Source organism: Capricornis sumatraensis, chromosome 6, assembly GCF_032405125.1.
Source record: "Capricornis sumatraensis isolate serow.1 chromosome 6, serow.2, whole genome shotgun sequence".
Lineage (NCBI taxonomy): Eukaryota > Metazoa > Chordata > Mammalia > Artiodactyla > Bovidae > Capricornis > Capricornis sumatraensis.
In genome coordinates, this window is record NC_091074.1 from 84,732,160 (window position 1) to 84,747,978 (window position 15,819).

Consider the following 15,819-nt stretch of genomic DNA (forward strand, 5'->3'; position numbering starts at 1 on the left):
TCCCAAGTTGGTGAACACATCCATGTACTACGGAGAGGGTGATGCACCCCCAGTTCCACAGGGACAGAAGCTCTTGTGCTCAGGACTCTCTCAGACCACCTTGATGTAGCTCTTCATTTGGCTGTCTATCTGTCTTCTTTATCATATCCTTCGTTATATAATAAACCTGTAAATGTAAGCATTTCCCTGAGTTCTGTGAGCTGTTTTAGCAAATAAATCCAAAGGGGAGGAGGTCATGGGAACCCCCTGATTATATCCAAGTGAAACAGAAGTTTTCAGTAACCTGGGGACCTACCACTTGCCATTCAAACCTGAAGCTGAGGGCAGTTTGTGGGACTGAACCCTTAACTTGCGGGATCTGACACTGTAAGGTCAGATTTGAGTTAACTGTTAGGGAAAAAAAGGAGGAAGACAGGGTTTTTTTTAAAGATTACTGCATTAAAGTTAAAAGGTTAACTAACACATCCATCACCTCACGTAGTTACTTTTCTTTATGCGCGGTGAGAACTTTTAAAATTTACTCTTTTCAGTTCAGTTCAGTCTCTCAGTTGTGTCCGACTCTTTGTGACCTCATGAACTGCAGCACGCCAGGCCTCCCTGTCCATCACCAACTGCTGGAGTCCACCCAAACCCATGTTCATTGAGTCGATGATGCCATCCAACCATCTCATCCTCTGTTGTCCCCTTCTCCTCCTGCCCTCAATCTTTCCCAACATCAGGGTCTTTTCCAATGAGTCAGCTCTTCACATCAGGTGGCCAAAATATTGGAGTTTTAGCCTCAACATCAGTCCTTCCAATAAACACCCAGGACTGATCTCCTTTAGGATGGACTGGTTGGATGTCCTTGCAGTCCAAGGGACTCTCAAGAGTCTTCTCCAACACCATAGTTAAAAAGCATCAATTCTTCAGCATTCAGCTTTCTTTATAGTTCAACTCTCACATCCATACATGACCACTAGAAAAACCATAGCCTTGACTAGATAGACCTTTGTTGACAAAGTAATGTCTCTGCTTTTTAATATGCTGTCTAGGTTGGTCATAACTTTCCTTCCAAGGAGTAAGCGCTTTTTAATTTCATGGCTGCAATCACTATCTGCAGTGATTTTGGAGCCCAGAAAAATAAAGACAGCTGCTCTTTCCACCGTTTCCCCATCTATTTGCCATGAAGTGATGGCACTGGTTGCCATGATCTTCGTTTTCTGAATGTTGAGCTTTAAGCCAACTTTTTCACTCTCCTCTTTCACTTTCATCAAGAGGTTCTTTAGTTCTTCTTCATTTTCTGCCATAAGGGTGGTATCATCTGCATATCTGAGGTTATTGATATTTCTCCCTGCAATCTTGATTCCAGCTTGTGCTTCTTCCAGCGCAGCATTTCTCATGATGTACTCTGCATAGAAGTTAAATAAGCAGGGTGACAATATACAGCCTTGAGGTACTCCTTTTCCTGTTTGGAACCAGTTTGTTGTTCCATGTCCAGTTCTAACTGTTGCTTCCTGACCTGCATACAGGTTTCTCAAAAGGCAGGTCAGGTTAGCAACTTTCAACTGTTCAATAATGGTATTGTAAACTATGTAGAATATTGGCCAGCCATATCTAATCTACAAAATACCTTCACAACAACACCTAGATTGGAGAAGGAAATGGTAACTCACTCCAGCATTCCTGCCTGGGAAATCCCATGGACAGAGGAGCCTGGCAGGCTACAGTCTGCAGGGTCTCAAAAGACTCAGACACGACCCAGTAACTAAACAACAAACAACAACAATAACAGCCTAGCAAAGTTGACACATACAACTAATCCCAGTCCACCCCTTGTCAACTTAAGATCTATACTTAGCTCAAGTTAGACTTAATCTTCAGATAAGAACAATAACAAAATCATACTTCCGCCTAGCGTAATACAACTATCCCGCATACAACCAAAAATACACCAACTCTTTCCCCAGGAGAGGACACAAAATCTTTGGGTGATGTCCATGCTTCACTTTGATATCTTGTAAGTGAAACACTTCAATGTAAAGTTAACTTCATTAATGTGTCTTATGTTATATAAAAGGATAAGAAACAAAGGTATTTGATACACATCACAAACGTATTCTAGTTAAAGGTAAGGTTTTTCCAGTAGTCATGTACGGATGTGAGAGTGGGACTATGAAGAAAACTGAGCGCCAAAGAACTGATGCTTTTGAACTGTGGTGTTGGGGAAGACTCTTGAGAGTCTCTTGGATTGCAAGGAGATCCAACCAGTCCATCCTAGAGAAAATCGGTCCTGAATATTCACTGGAAGGACTGATGCTGAAGCTGAAACTCCAATACTTTGGTGACCTGATGTGAAGAACTGACTCATTGGAAAAGACCCTGATTCTGGAAAAGATTGAAGGCGAGAGGAGAAGGGGACAACAGAGGATGAGATGGTTGGATGGCATCACTGACTTGATGGACATGAGTCTGGATAAGCTCTGGGAGTTGGTGATGGACCGGGAAGCCTAGTGTCCTGCAGTCCATGGGGTTGCAAAGAATCGGACACCTCTGAGTGACTGAAATGAACAAACATATTCAGAACAAAAAAAAAGAAGAAATATACATAAAATTACAATCCTTTCCTTGTTTCTACAATGTTATGGGCACAGAATGCAAAAATGTTGGTAGTAGATTACTAGGCATCATAGTGAGGGCACCACTTCCATTTCCACTCCTTGATTCCTCAACCTATGAATATTGGATAGTGACAAAATAGCACAATGAATTATGCAGGCTCCTGGGGAAATCTTTGTGCATATCTTTGATTTCAGGGGATAAATTCCCAGAAGGAAGAGTGCTAAGTCAATGGGTATAAGCATTTTTAAGGTTCTTGATAGATTAAATCCCACTGCCTTTCAGGAAGGTCATGTCAGAGTTCATACCCTTTAGAAACATGAGCATTGTCTATTTCAACACATTGTTATTAATTCTGCTACTACATGTTGTCACTATCAACTACTTTGAATAAACTGTTCTCAAAAGAGATTCCTGTTGAGGAGGTAAATCAAAAATCTTACAGCCAACATAAGCCGGACTTTTTTAGGTATAGTACATTGATAGAGAAAGACTGATGAGGTCTTTTCTAGTTGGAAAATTGCTGCAATTATGATAAAGAAATTTCCAAAGCAACCTCACCTTCTACTTAACATCATCACCTCCAACCTCAATAGAGCAGGTAGCACACATTCTGTTTGCTGTTGGCCAATAAAAATCATCCTACAAAAGCTAGCTTGTGATTAGAAAGACCCTCTTATAGGTAAAAACAACTAGTTTGCAATGAAGTAGGCATCTCAGTTGTATCTTGTAGAACTGAATGCAATGAAATTGTGGAACAGCCTAATGAATAAACAGGGATTTGGAACTGGAACAAGAATCCCTGTGTCTATTTTCATTTCCTAACCAGGGATTAAACTTGTGCCCCTTATAATGGAAGTGAAGACCACCAGGGAAGTCCCCAGTTATACTTTAAAAAGACACACACAGGACATCTCTGGTGGTCCAGTGGTTAAGAATTCGCCTGCCAATGCAGGGGACGCCAGTTCGATTCCCGGTCTGGGAAGATCACACATGCCGCAGGGCAACTAAACCAGTGCACCACAGCTACTCAGCCTGTACTCTAGAGTCGATCAGCTGTAATTACTGAGCTGAGCACCTGGAGACTGTGTTCTGCAACAAGAGAAGCCACTGCAATGAGATGTACACACTACTAGAGAGTACCACAACTAGAGAGTAGCCCCTGCTGGCCACAACTAGAGAAAGTCCATGTGCAGCAACGAAGACCCAGTGCAGCCAAAAGTAAATAAATACATAAATAAAAATTAGGAAAAAAAGACACACACAAGACAGTAATATACACATACGCAGCACATAAGACACATACCATGTACCCACAACATACACAAGAAACACATACATACCACACACAATACACACAAGACATATAGCACATCATTCAACACACAGAACACATACCACATACATATTCACAATAACACAAGACCCCTACATAAACAGAGCACATACACAGTGAAGAAGCTATTGTTTTCTGGCTGTTCCATAACACCTCTCACCACTTAGAGGTATCCAAGAGCCCACAGTCATGACAATAACTGGTTGAAATGGTAGCACCATTACCTTGAAATGTCCCAATATGGATTTGATCCAACATGGAGGACCTGTAATTTGGCATAAGTGAATTTATCTTTTTCCTGGAAAAAGTAAAAAGAACAATCTTGAAAAGACTTTAACATAAGTATGCTCTGAATTGTCAAAGAAAGAACAAGAGATTGAATAAAGCATAAAGAGAATAAAATATTGTGAAATTAAAACAGGCAAAAAATATGAACAGGTATACATAAAAATCAATCAATTTAATTAATAAATACTATGGTAGTTTTAATAATGTCCACAAATTACTTGATACTTCTTCCTCCAGGAAATGGAGCTTAATTTCCCTCTTCCTGAGTTTAAGCTAGACTTAGTGACTCACTTCCGAGACAGAGTATGAAAAGGGAAAAATAATAACTTTTCAGTAGAGAGACTTAGCAGATAAATTGATAAAATATAATAATATTGACAGATTGATATTATATACTCCCTGGTGTGATGAGATGAGAAGCCACTTCAGGCTTATGGTATTTCCCCCCCAAATCTATAACTCTAGTTTAACAATGAGAAAACATGAAAAAAAACTAAATTAAAGGACATTCTACAACATATCTGCCCAGTACTCTTCTAAAGTGCTGAGGTTATGAGAGACAAGGAAAGACTAAGAAACTGGAGGAAACTAAGGGGACTCGACTATAGGAGGTAATGTAATATCTTGGTGGATTCTGAACATGTAAAGGACGTTAGTGAAACAATTGAGGAAATCTTAATAAAGTTAGTAGCATCAAATCAATGCTACTTTTTTAGATTGTTATATGATAAATGTATCACAGTTAGATGTTACCATTGGATGAAAAATATACAGGAAATCTCCGTATGATCTTATAATTCTTCTGTAAATATAAAGTTACCTCAAAATCGGAAGTTTATAAAATATAAAGAGGATGTCCTTGGTGGTCCAGTGGTTAAGAATCTGCCTGCCAATGCAGGGCATATGAGTTCGCTCCCTAGTATGGGAAGATTCCACATGCCACAGGGCAACTAAGCCTGTGCACCACAACTACTGAGTTCATGTGCCATAACTATTGAAGCCCTCATGGTCTGCAACAAGAGAAGCCACCACAATGAGAAGTCCTCACATTGCAGCTGGAGAGTAGCCCTTGCTCACCACAACTAGAGAAAGCCCACACAGCAACGAAGACCCAGTGCAGCCAAAAATAATAAATAAATAAATAAAAATTAAGAAAAATATGTAAATAAATAAATGAATCAATTAAAAATCCTTAAAAGGATTTCCTTAAATGGAAAAGTACAGTTATTGGTGGGGGAGGGGTCGAGGTGGCCATCAATACAAGAGACATAATTTGAATAGATACAAAGAGAGACTTAGTGAATTGTAAGGTTGATCTGAGGAATTCACTGAGAGGATGTCACAAAAAGATAATATATAGTAAAAAGACATGGAGGATAGAAGTGGCATTAGTGAAAAAAATGCCAAAGTGTGGGTTCTGTCTCTAGAAACTCTGAAAAGACCTGGCAAAAACTGTCTCAGTTTTACCAGAACTCTGGGAGATAGTCAAAAGTTTATAGCAACTAAACGCTAAAACAGAGAAAGGCCACTGAAACCCAGCAGGAGATCTTTGTGATGCTTTATCTTATCCAAGCCCCACCCTCTCCACTGCTCTCTGGTGCAGTAGCATTTTTAAAGTTGGCAGCCCATATTCCTGGTGTGGGTACCTGCTTCTGGAAGAAGCAGAGGGGACCTTGTTCCAAAAGAACAGTTTGTCTTTTTTACCTGACTGAGGTTTCCTCAAAGGACTGATGTAAAGGGCTTTCTTTTGTTTCACTTAACCTGGAACTCTATGGGGCAGAGAAGCTATACAGAGGACTGTCCTTAAAAACATTGAAAGGCAAATGAACAAATTAGCACTTCCCTGGACAAAAAAATAATAGTTGGAGCAAATGACAGGCACACCAAAATTCTAGGGAGGAAAATGCAGGGAGTGATATTCAAAGAGGGGAGGGAATAAGGACTTTGAAAGTTTCCTGTATATACTGGAATCCGGAAAGCCATATACATGCAAAGGGAAGGACACATGCTTAGAGAAGAATTGAGAAAACCGTACGTTTTCACTCCTGGCCATTAGGCTCAGGGAAAGCAGGAAGTGGAGGTTAAGTCAGGGTTGCAAACAACCTGTCTAAGCATGGGAGTGAAACAACACAGATTACTGCAAAGACATGGAGATTTTTTTTGCCCCTTTTCTGCTCCTTTTTTCTTCTTCTTTCTTTTCCTCCAAGAATGTAAGGAAATCTCTCTGTCCAACTACAATTAAGAAATACGGTTATGTTACTTGCTTTTAGAAAACAAACGTTGAATTATTTAGGAGTTTCTAACTTTTCAACATTCTAATATTTCCAACTTACTCTCAAGAGGTTCAGAAAAGAGAAGCAGGTTTGCTAATTTAGTAATCATTTCTGGGTTCTATTGTGTGATGCGGGGGACGACCCGTGAAGGGTTAAATCCTGGGAGCTGCTCCGCAGGTATGCGGAGCCTTAGGCGTTGACCTAAGCTCCCTGTCCCGCCACCCTCAAGAATTTTTACAGCCCTTAAGGCTCCAGGCCGTCTTGCTCCAGGAGGTCTGGCTCTTGCAACATGTCTTAAAAGATAGATTACTTATGCATACATTGGTAGGGGTCTGGTGATTGTATTTTGAGATTAAAGAATATCCCTATACATGTCTTAAGTCACGTACTTTACCCTATAAATACCGTGGCCTAATAAAGGAAGGCATCAGACATAGTGGGTCTGATCCTCTCAACCCCATCTTTTGTCTCTCTCTCTTATTTTTCCACGCGGGGACGCTCCGTTCTCTCCCTTTGCAGGTGCGACTCTTGCTTGTGCTGGCCGCGGCAGGTGGCGCCCAACGTGGGGCTCGAGATCGACAGCTTCTCCTCGCCACTGCTCATATTAAGTCGAAAAGAGTGAGTATATAAGTATACTAGCGACTATCAAGGAAGGAGCAGTAAGGTATATCGTTGAGAGTATAAGTATGGGACAGACGCATAGTCGTCAACTCTTTGTACATATGCTATCTATAATGTTAAAACACCGGGGAATTACTATTTCTAAACCTAAATTAATCAATTTTCTTTCATTTATTGAAGAAGTTTGTCCTTGGTTCCCCAGAGAAGGCACAGTAAGTTTAGAGACGTGGAAGAAGGTAGGGGAACAAATTCGGACTCATTATACTTTACATGGCCCTGAAAAGGTTCCTGTAGAAACTTTATCCTTTTGGACACTAATTCATGATTGCCTGGACTTTGATAATGATGAATTAAAACGTTTAAGAAATTTATTAAAACAGGAAGAAAATCCTCTTCATGTTCCTGATTCGGAGCCCAAGTATGCTGTTCCCGAGGGAATTGAAGGTGACCCTCCGTTTTGTAACTTATCGCGTCCGCCGGATAATGATGATTCACTTTCCTCCACAGGTGAGGCGAAATTAGACGAAGAGGCTGCTAAATACAATCAAGAAGATTGGGGTTTTTTGGCACAAGAAAAGGGGGCGTCAACATCTAAAGATGATTTGGTTGAATGTTTAAAAAATCTCACTGTTGCTTTACAGAACTCAGGAATTCAACTTCCTAGTAACAACTCAAAATCTCCTTCTGCTCCGCCTCTTCCCCCTGCCTATGCTCCTTCCGTTGTTGCCGGTCTCGATCCCCCTCCGGGGCCTCCTCCTCCGCCATCTGAAAATGTGTCTCCGCTACAAAAGGCATTGAGACAAGCACAACAACTTGGTGAGGTTGTCTCCGATTTTTCTCTTGCTTTTCCTGTCTTTGAACATAACAACCAGCGTTTCTATGAAGCGCTGCCTTTCAAGCAATTGAAAGAGCTAAAGATTGCTTGCTCACAATACGGTCCTACCGCTCCATTCACTGTTGCTATGATAGAAAATTTGGGTACTCAGAATCTACCCCCAAATGATTGGAAACAAATAGCTAGAGCTTGTCTTTCGGGGGGAGATTATTTATTATGGAAATCTAAATATTTTGAACAGTGTGCCCACATAGCTGATGTTAATCGGCAGCAAGGTATACAAACCTCCTATGAAATGTTAATTGGTGAAGGTGCTTTCCAGGCTACTAATACTCAACTTAATTTTTTGCCTGGTGCATATCCACAAATATCAAACGCAGCCAGACAGGCATGGAAAAAACTCCCTAGCTCCAGTACTAAGACAGAAGATCTTTCAAAAGTCCGGCAGGGACCTGATGAGCCTTATCAGGATTTCGTGGCACGACTCTTAGATACTATAGATAAGATAATGTCAGATAAAAAAGCTGGGATGGCATTAGCAAAACAGTTGGCTTTTGAAAATGCTAACTCTGCCTGTCAAGCTGCTTTACGACCTTATAAAAAGAAGGGAGATCTGTCTGATTTTATTCGCATTTGTGCTGACATTGGATCCTCCTACATGCAAGGCATTGCCATGGCAGCGGCTTTACAAGGAAAGAGCATTAAAGAGGTACTTTTTCAGCAACAAGCCAAGAACAGGAAAGGATATCAAAAGTCAGGTAATTCAGGTTGTTTTGTTTGCGGCCAACTTGGTCATCGGGCCGTAATGTGCCCCCAAAAACAACAGCAACAAACTCCTGCTAATCCTCCTACTCCATGTCCACGATGTAAAAAAGGAAAGCATTGGGCCCGAGATTGTCGTTCTAAGACGGATGTTCAAGGTAATCCCTTACCTCCGCTTTCGGGAAACTGGGTGAGGGGCCAGCCCCTGGCCCCGAAACAATGTTATGGGGCAACACTGCAGGTTCCCAAAGAACCATTGCAGACCTCTATCGAGCCACAAGAGGCAGCGCGGGATTGGACCTCTGTGCCACCTCCTACACAGTATTAACTCCGGAGATGGGGGTTCAAACCCTTGCTACAGGGGTGTTTGGGCCTTTACCTCCAGGAACTGTTGGACTGCTTTTGGGGCGTAGCAGTGCGTCTATAAAAGGGATACTTATTCATCCTGGTGTAATTGACTCTGATTATACCGGAGAGATAAAAATATTAGCCTCCGCTCCTCATAAAATTATTGTAATTAATGCAGGACAACGTATAGCTCAACTCCTTTTAGTTCCATTAGTTATACAAGGAAGAACAATTAACCGAGATCGTCAGGACAAAGGTTTCAGGTCCTCTGACGCCTATTGGGTGCAAAATGTTACCGAGGCACGACCAGAATTTGAACTGCACATCAATGGTAAGCTTTTCCGCGGAGTGCTTGATACAGGGGCTGATATTATTGTTATTTCTGATAAACACTGGCCCACTACATGGCCTAAGCAAATAGCCATTTCTACTCTTCAAGGTATTGGTCAAACAACTAATCCAGAACAAAGTTCATCCCTTCTTACTTGGAAGGATAAGGACGGCCATTCAGGCCAATTTAAACCCTATATTCTGCCCCATCTTCCAGTTAATCTGTGGGGGCGTGATATATTAAGTAAAATGGGTGTATATTTATATAGTCCCTCACCCACCGTAACAGATTTAATGTTAGATCAGGGTTTACTCCCTAACCAAGGTTTAGGCAAACAACATCAAGGCATCATTTTACCCCCTGATTTAAAATCTAATCAAAGTCGAAAGGGCTTGGGGTGTTTTCCCTAGGGACCTCTGATTCTCCTGTGACACATGCCGATCCTATTGATTGGAAATCTGAGGAACCGATATGGGTTGATCAGTGGCCCCTAACACAAGAAAAACTTTCTGCCGCACAACAGCTGGTGCAGGAACAGCTGAGACTTGGGCATATTGAACCTTCTACCTCTGCATGGAATTCCCCAATTTTTGTTATTAAAAAGAAATCAGGAAAATGGAGATTACTACAAGACCTTCGTAAGGTAAATGAAACAATGATGCATATGGGAGCCCTACAACCTGGGCTACCCACTCCTTCCGCTATACCTGACAAATTTTTTATCATTATTATAGATTTAAAAGATTGCTTTTACACTATTCCTCTTGCACCCCAAGATTGTAAAAGATTTGCTTTTAGTTTACCCTCTGTTAATTTTAAAGAACCTATGCAACGCTATCAATGGAGAGTCCTTCCACAAGGAATAGCTAATAGCCCTACATTGTGTCAAAAGTTTGTTGCTGCAGCGTTAGCTCCTGTTCGTCAGCGTTTTCCTCAGTTATATTTAGTGCATTATATGGATGATATATTATTAGCTCATGCTGACGAACATCTATTGTATCAAGCCTTTTTTATTCTAAAACAACACTTGAGTCTTAATGGTCTTGTCATAGCTGATGAAAAAATTCAAACTCACTTTCCCTATAATTATTTGGGCTTCTCCCTATATCCTCGAGCTTATAGTACTCAATTAGTCAAGTTACAGACTGATCATTTAAAAACTCTAAACGATTTTCAAAAGCTCCTGGGAGATATTAATTGGATACGCCCTTATTTAAAATTACCCACTTACACCTTGCAACCATTATTTGATATCCTTAAAGGTGACTCTGATCCTACGTCACCCCGAACACTTTCTTTAGAAGCACGATCAGCCTTACAATCAATAGAAGAAGCTATTAGACAACAACAGATTACTTATCTTGATTACCAACGATCATGGGGTCTGTATATACTTTCCACCCCACGAGCACCTACAGGGGTTCTTTATCAAGATAAGCCTTTGCGATGGATATATCTATCGGCTACTCCAACTAAACATTTGCTTCCTTATTATGAGCTTGTTGCAAAAGTTGTAGCAAAAGGACGTCATGAAGCCATCCAATATTTTGGTATGGAACCCCCTTTCATTTGTATTCCTTATGCTTTGGAACAACAAGATTGGCTTTTTCAATTTTCAGATAATTGGCCTATAGCTTTCGCAAATTACCCGGGACAGATTACTCATCATTATCCTTCTGATAAATTGCTACAATTTGCTAGCCTTCATGCCTTTATTTTTCCAAAAATAGTTCGCCGACAACCCATTCCTAAAGCAACACTTATATTTACAGATGGATCTTCTAATGGTACTGCAGCTTTAATTATTAACCATCAAACCTATTATACGCATACCAGTTTCTCTTCTGCCCAGGTTGTAGAATTATTTGCAGTCCATCAAGCATTACTAACTGTACCCACTTCTTTCAATTTATTTACAGACAGTTCCTATGTGGTCGGTGCTTTACAGATGATTGAAACTGTTCCAATTATTGGCACAACCTCTCCTGACGTTCTTAACTTATTTACATTAATTCAACAGGCCCTTCACCGTCGTCAATACCCGTGTTTTTTTGGACATATTCGTGCACATTCCACCCTTCCTGGTGCCCTGGTACAAGGCAATCACATTGCGGACGTTCTTACTAAACAGGTGTTTTTTCAATCAGCTATCGATGCGGCTCAAAAATCTCATAACTTACATCACCAAAATAGTCATTCTTTACGGTTGCAATTTAAGATTTCCCGTGAAGCTGCACGACAAATCGTAAAATCTTGCTCTACCTGTCCTCAATTCTTTGTTCTCCCTCAATATGGAATTAACCCTCGAGGTTTACGCCCTAATCACCTTTGGCAAGCAGATGTCACTCACATTCCTCAATTTGGGCGTCTTAAATATGTTCATGTCTCTATCGACACTTTTTCCCATTTTCTTATGGCCTCCCTTCATACTGGAGAATCAACTCGTCATTGTATTCAACATTTGCTTTTTTGCTTTTCTATTTCAGGAACCCCACACACCCTTAAAACTGATAATGGACCCGGTTATACTAGCCGTTCTTTCCAACGTTTTTGTCTTTCTTTTCAAATTCATCATAAGACAGGAATTCCATATAATCCACAGGGACAAGGTATTGTGGAACGAGCCCATCAACGCCTTAAACATCAATTATTAAAACAAAAAAAGGGGAATGAACTGTATAGTCCCTCACCGCATAACGCCTTAAATCATGCTCTTTTTGTTCTAAACTTTTTAACTTTAGATGCAGAAGGCAATTCAGCAGCCCAACGTTTTTGGGGAGAACGGCCCTCCTGCAAAAAACCACTTGTACGATGGAAAGATCCATTTACCAATCTGTGGTATGGGCCAGACCCTGTATTAATATGGGGACGGGGACATGTTTGTGTTTTTCCACAGAATGCCGAAGCGCCGCGCTGGATCCCGGAGAGGCTGGTACGCGCGACAGAGGAACTCCCTAACATATCAAATGAACCGCATGACATTGGGCAAGCCCACGAGTGAGCTGCCTACCCAAAGGCAGATTGAGGCGTTGATGCGATATGCTTGGAATGAGGCTCATGTACAACCTCCAGTGACACCTACAAATATATTGATTATGTTATTATTATTGTTACAGAGGATACAAAACGGAGCGGCTACAGCTTTTTGGGCATACATTCCTGACCCGCCTATGATTCAATCATTAGGATGGGATAAAGAAATAGTACCTGTTTATGTCAACGACACAAGTCTTTTAGGAGGAAAATTAGACACTCATATTTCCCCTCAGCAAGCCAATATCTCCTTTTATGGTCTTACTACGCAATATCCTATGTGCTTTTCTTATCAATTACAACATCCTCACTGTATACAGGTGTCAGCTGATATATCCTATCCTCGAGTGACTATTTCTGGCATTGATGAAAAAACCGGAAAAAGATCGCACCGTGACGGAACTGGACCTCTCGACATTCCGTTTTGTGACAAACATCTAAGCATCGGCATAGGAATAGACACTCCTTGGACTTTATGTCGAGCCCGGGTTGCGTCGGTGTACAACATCAACAATGCCAATACCACCTTTTTATGGGATTGGGCACCTGGGGGAAAACCTGATTTTCCTGAATATTGAGGACAGCATCCACCCATTCTCTCTGTAAACACTGCTCACATATATCAAACAGAACTGTGGAAACTTTTGGCTGCTTTTGGTCATGGCAATAGTCTATATTTACAACCCAATATCAGTGGGAGTAAATATGGTAATGTAGGAGTTACGGGGTTTTTATATCCCCGAGCCTGTGTCCCTTACCCATTCATGTTGATACAAGGCCATATGAAAATAACATTGTCATTGAATATTTATCATTTAAATTGTTCTAATTGCATACTTACTAATTGCATAAGAGGTGTTGCAAAAGGAGAACAAGTTTTAATAGTAAAACAACCTGCTTTTGTAATGTTACCTGTTGAAATAACTGAAGCTTGGTATGACGAGACTGCTTTAGAATTGCTACAACGCATTAACACGGCTCTTAGCCGCACTGAAAGAAGTGTGAGCCTGATTATTCTGGGTATAGTATCCTTAATCACCCTTATAGCAACTGCTGTTACTGCTTCTGTATCTCTAGCACAATCCATTCAAGCTGCTCATGCTGTAGATTCCTTGTCATATAATGTTACTAAAGTAATGGGAACACAAGAAGATATAGATAAAAAAATAGAAGATAGATTATCAGCTTTATATGATGTGGTTAGAGTTCTAGGAGAACAAGTTCAGAGCATTAGCTTTCGCATGAAAATTCAATGTCATGCTAATTATAAATGGATTTGTGTTACAAAAAAGGCTTATAATGCATCTGACTTTCCTTGGGATAAGGTGAAAAAACATCTACAAGGAATTTGGTTTAATACTAATGTTTCTCTAGATTTATTGCAATTACATAATGAAATTCTTGATATTGAAAATTCTCCTAAAGCTACTTTAAATATTGCTGATGCTGTTAACAATTTTGTGCAAAATTTATTTTCTAACTTCCCTAGCTTGCATTCACTGTGGCGAAGCATAATTGCTGTGGGCGCGGTTTTGACTGTTGTGCTTATCGTGATTTGTCTGGCTCCTTGTCTTATTCGTAGTATTGTTAAAGAAGTTTTACATGTCAAAATTCTGATACATAAAAACATGTTGCAACATCGACACCTTATGGAGCTTTTAAAAAAAAAATAAAGAGAGGGGAGATGCGGGGGACGACCCGTGAAGGGTTAAATCCTGGGAGCTGCTCCGCAGGTATGCGGAGCCTTAGGCGTTGACCTAAGCTCCCTGTCCCGCCACCCTCAAGAATTTTTACAGCCCTTAAGGCTCCAGGCCGTCTTGCTCCAGGAGGTCTGGCTCTTGCAACATGTCTTAAAAGATAGATTACTTATGCATACATTGGTAGGGGTCTGGTGATTGTATTTTGAGATTAAAGAATATCCCTATACATGTCTTAAGTCACGTACTTTACCCTATAAATACCGTGGCCTAATAAAGGAAGGCATCAGACATAGTGGGTCTGATCCTCTCAACCCCATCTTTTGTCTCTCTCTCTTATTTTTCCACGCGGGGACGCTCCGTTCTCTCCCTTTGCAGGTGCGACTCTTGCTTGTGCTGGCCGCGGCAGTGTGATGGGTGTGGTGGATGTCAGAAATCTGACTTGGACTTCATCTCTGTCCTCTAGGAACTCATAGACTGGTAGGAGAACCCATCTACCTAAAATGCCAGACAGCCTAAGGGACATAAGATGTGTGAAAGGACCATGGGAGCTCAATCAAGGGAGAGGACCAGGAATGCCTTCTTAAAAGAGGTCATATAAACTAATTCTTGAAGGATGTTGAGTGTTTCAAGGGAGACAGATGAGTAGAATCTGTCTTTGATTGGAGGAGTGAAGGAGAATGACCACTAATTGTTCTCCAATAACTCCATCTTTCAGTTAGTAATGAATCCTTCTTAACTGGGTGCTTGGCAGTCAGCTGTAACACTTTTTATTTTTTGGCTGCGCTGCCTCTTCATTGCAGCTGGCATGCTCTCTAATTGAGGCATGAGGGCTTAGTTGCCCCGTGGCATGTGAAATCTTAGTTCCCTAACCAGGGATTGAATCCACTTACCCTGCACTGAAAGGCGGATTCTTAACCACTGGTGTGCTATGTGTGCTAAGTTGCTTCAACTCTTTGCAACCCTATGGACCGTAGCTGCCCTGTCCATGGGATTCTCCAACCAAGAATATTGGAGTGGGTTGCCATGCCCTCCTCCAGAGGATCTTCCTGACCCAGGGATTGAACATGAGTCTCTTGCACTGACAGGTGGGTTCTTTACCTCTAGCACCACCACCTGGGAAGCCCTTAACCATTGGACCACCAAGGAAGTCCCTTTTTAAAAAATAATAATAATAATAATACACTTTTTAACCCTGATAGTACATTTTTACAGTTGGGAATGACAATATGACTACATTCTGGTCAAAAGGGAAGTAAGCCAAAATGATGCTGGCAACCCCAGGTCACATGTTTAACAAGAAGTGGCATAACTTCTCATTCTATCTTTGGGAAATAATAATGGTGAGTCAACACTGACCCTATGGACAAATATATTACTATGGGTGGAGTAATGAGATGGCTAGAACTGGGTGACCCAGGGGTGACCTTGGGGAACAGTGCTTCTGATCAGCCCTGCACAGTCTACTAATTCAGAGCTTCACCTGAGACAGAAACAGAACTTCTGCTTTGATTAAGCCACCGATATTTTTGTCTCCATCTAGTCAATATCCTAACTAATAAAAGCAGGAAGAAGACAGGAAAGGTAATGAGGATATGAAACCTACTAAGAAAGGCAAACTCTCACTTTTTCCTTTCTTCTTTTTTTTTCCCTCCTTCCCCTCTTCTAATCTATCCTTCGTTTCCTATGGGCTGTGCTCA

At 41.0% G+C, this 15,819-nt stretch overlaps 1 pseudogene; it reads left to right on the forward strand.

Moving 5' to 3' along the window:
- Window positions 1-12,286: 12,286 nt before the first annotated feature.
- On the forward strand, window positions 12,287-14,126 carry LOC138081521 (endogenous retrovirus group K member 9 Env polyprotein-like; annotated as a pseudogene).
- Window positions 14,127-15,819: the final 1,693 nt, after the last annotated feature.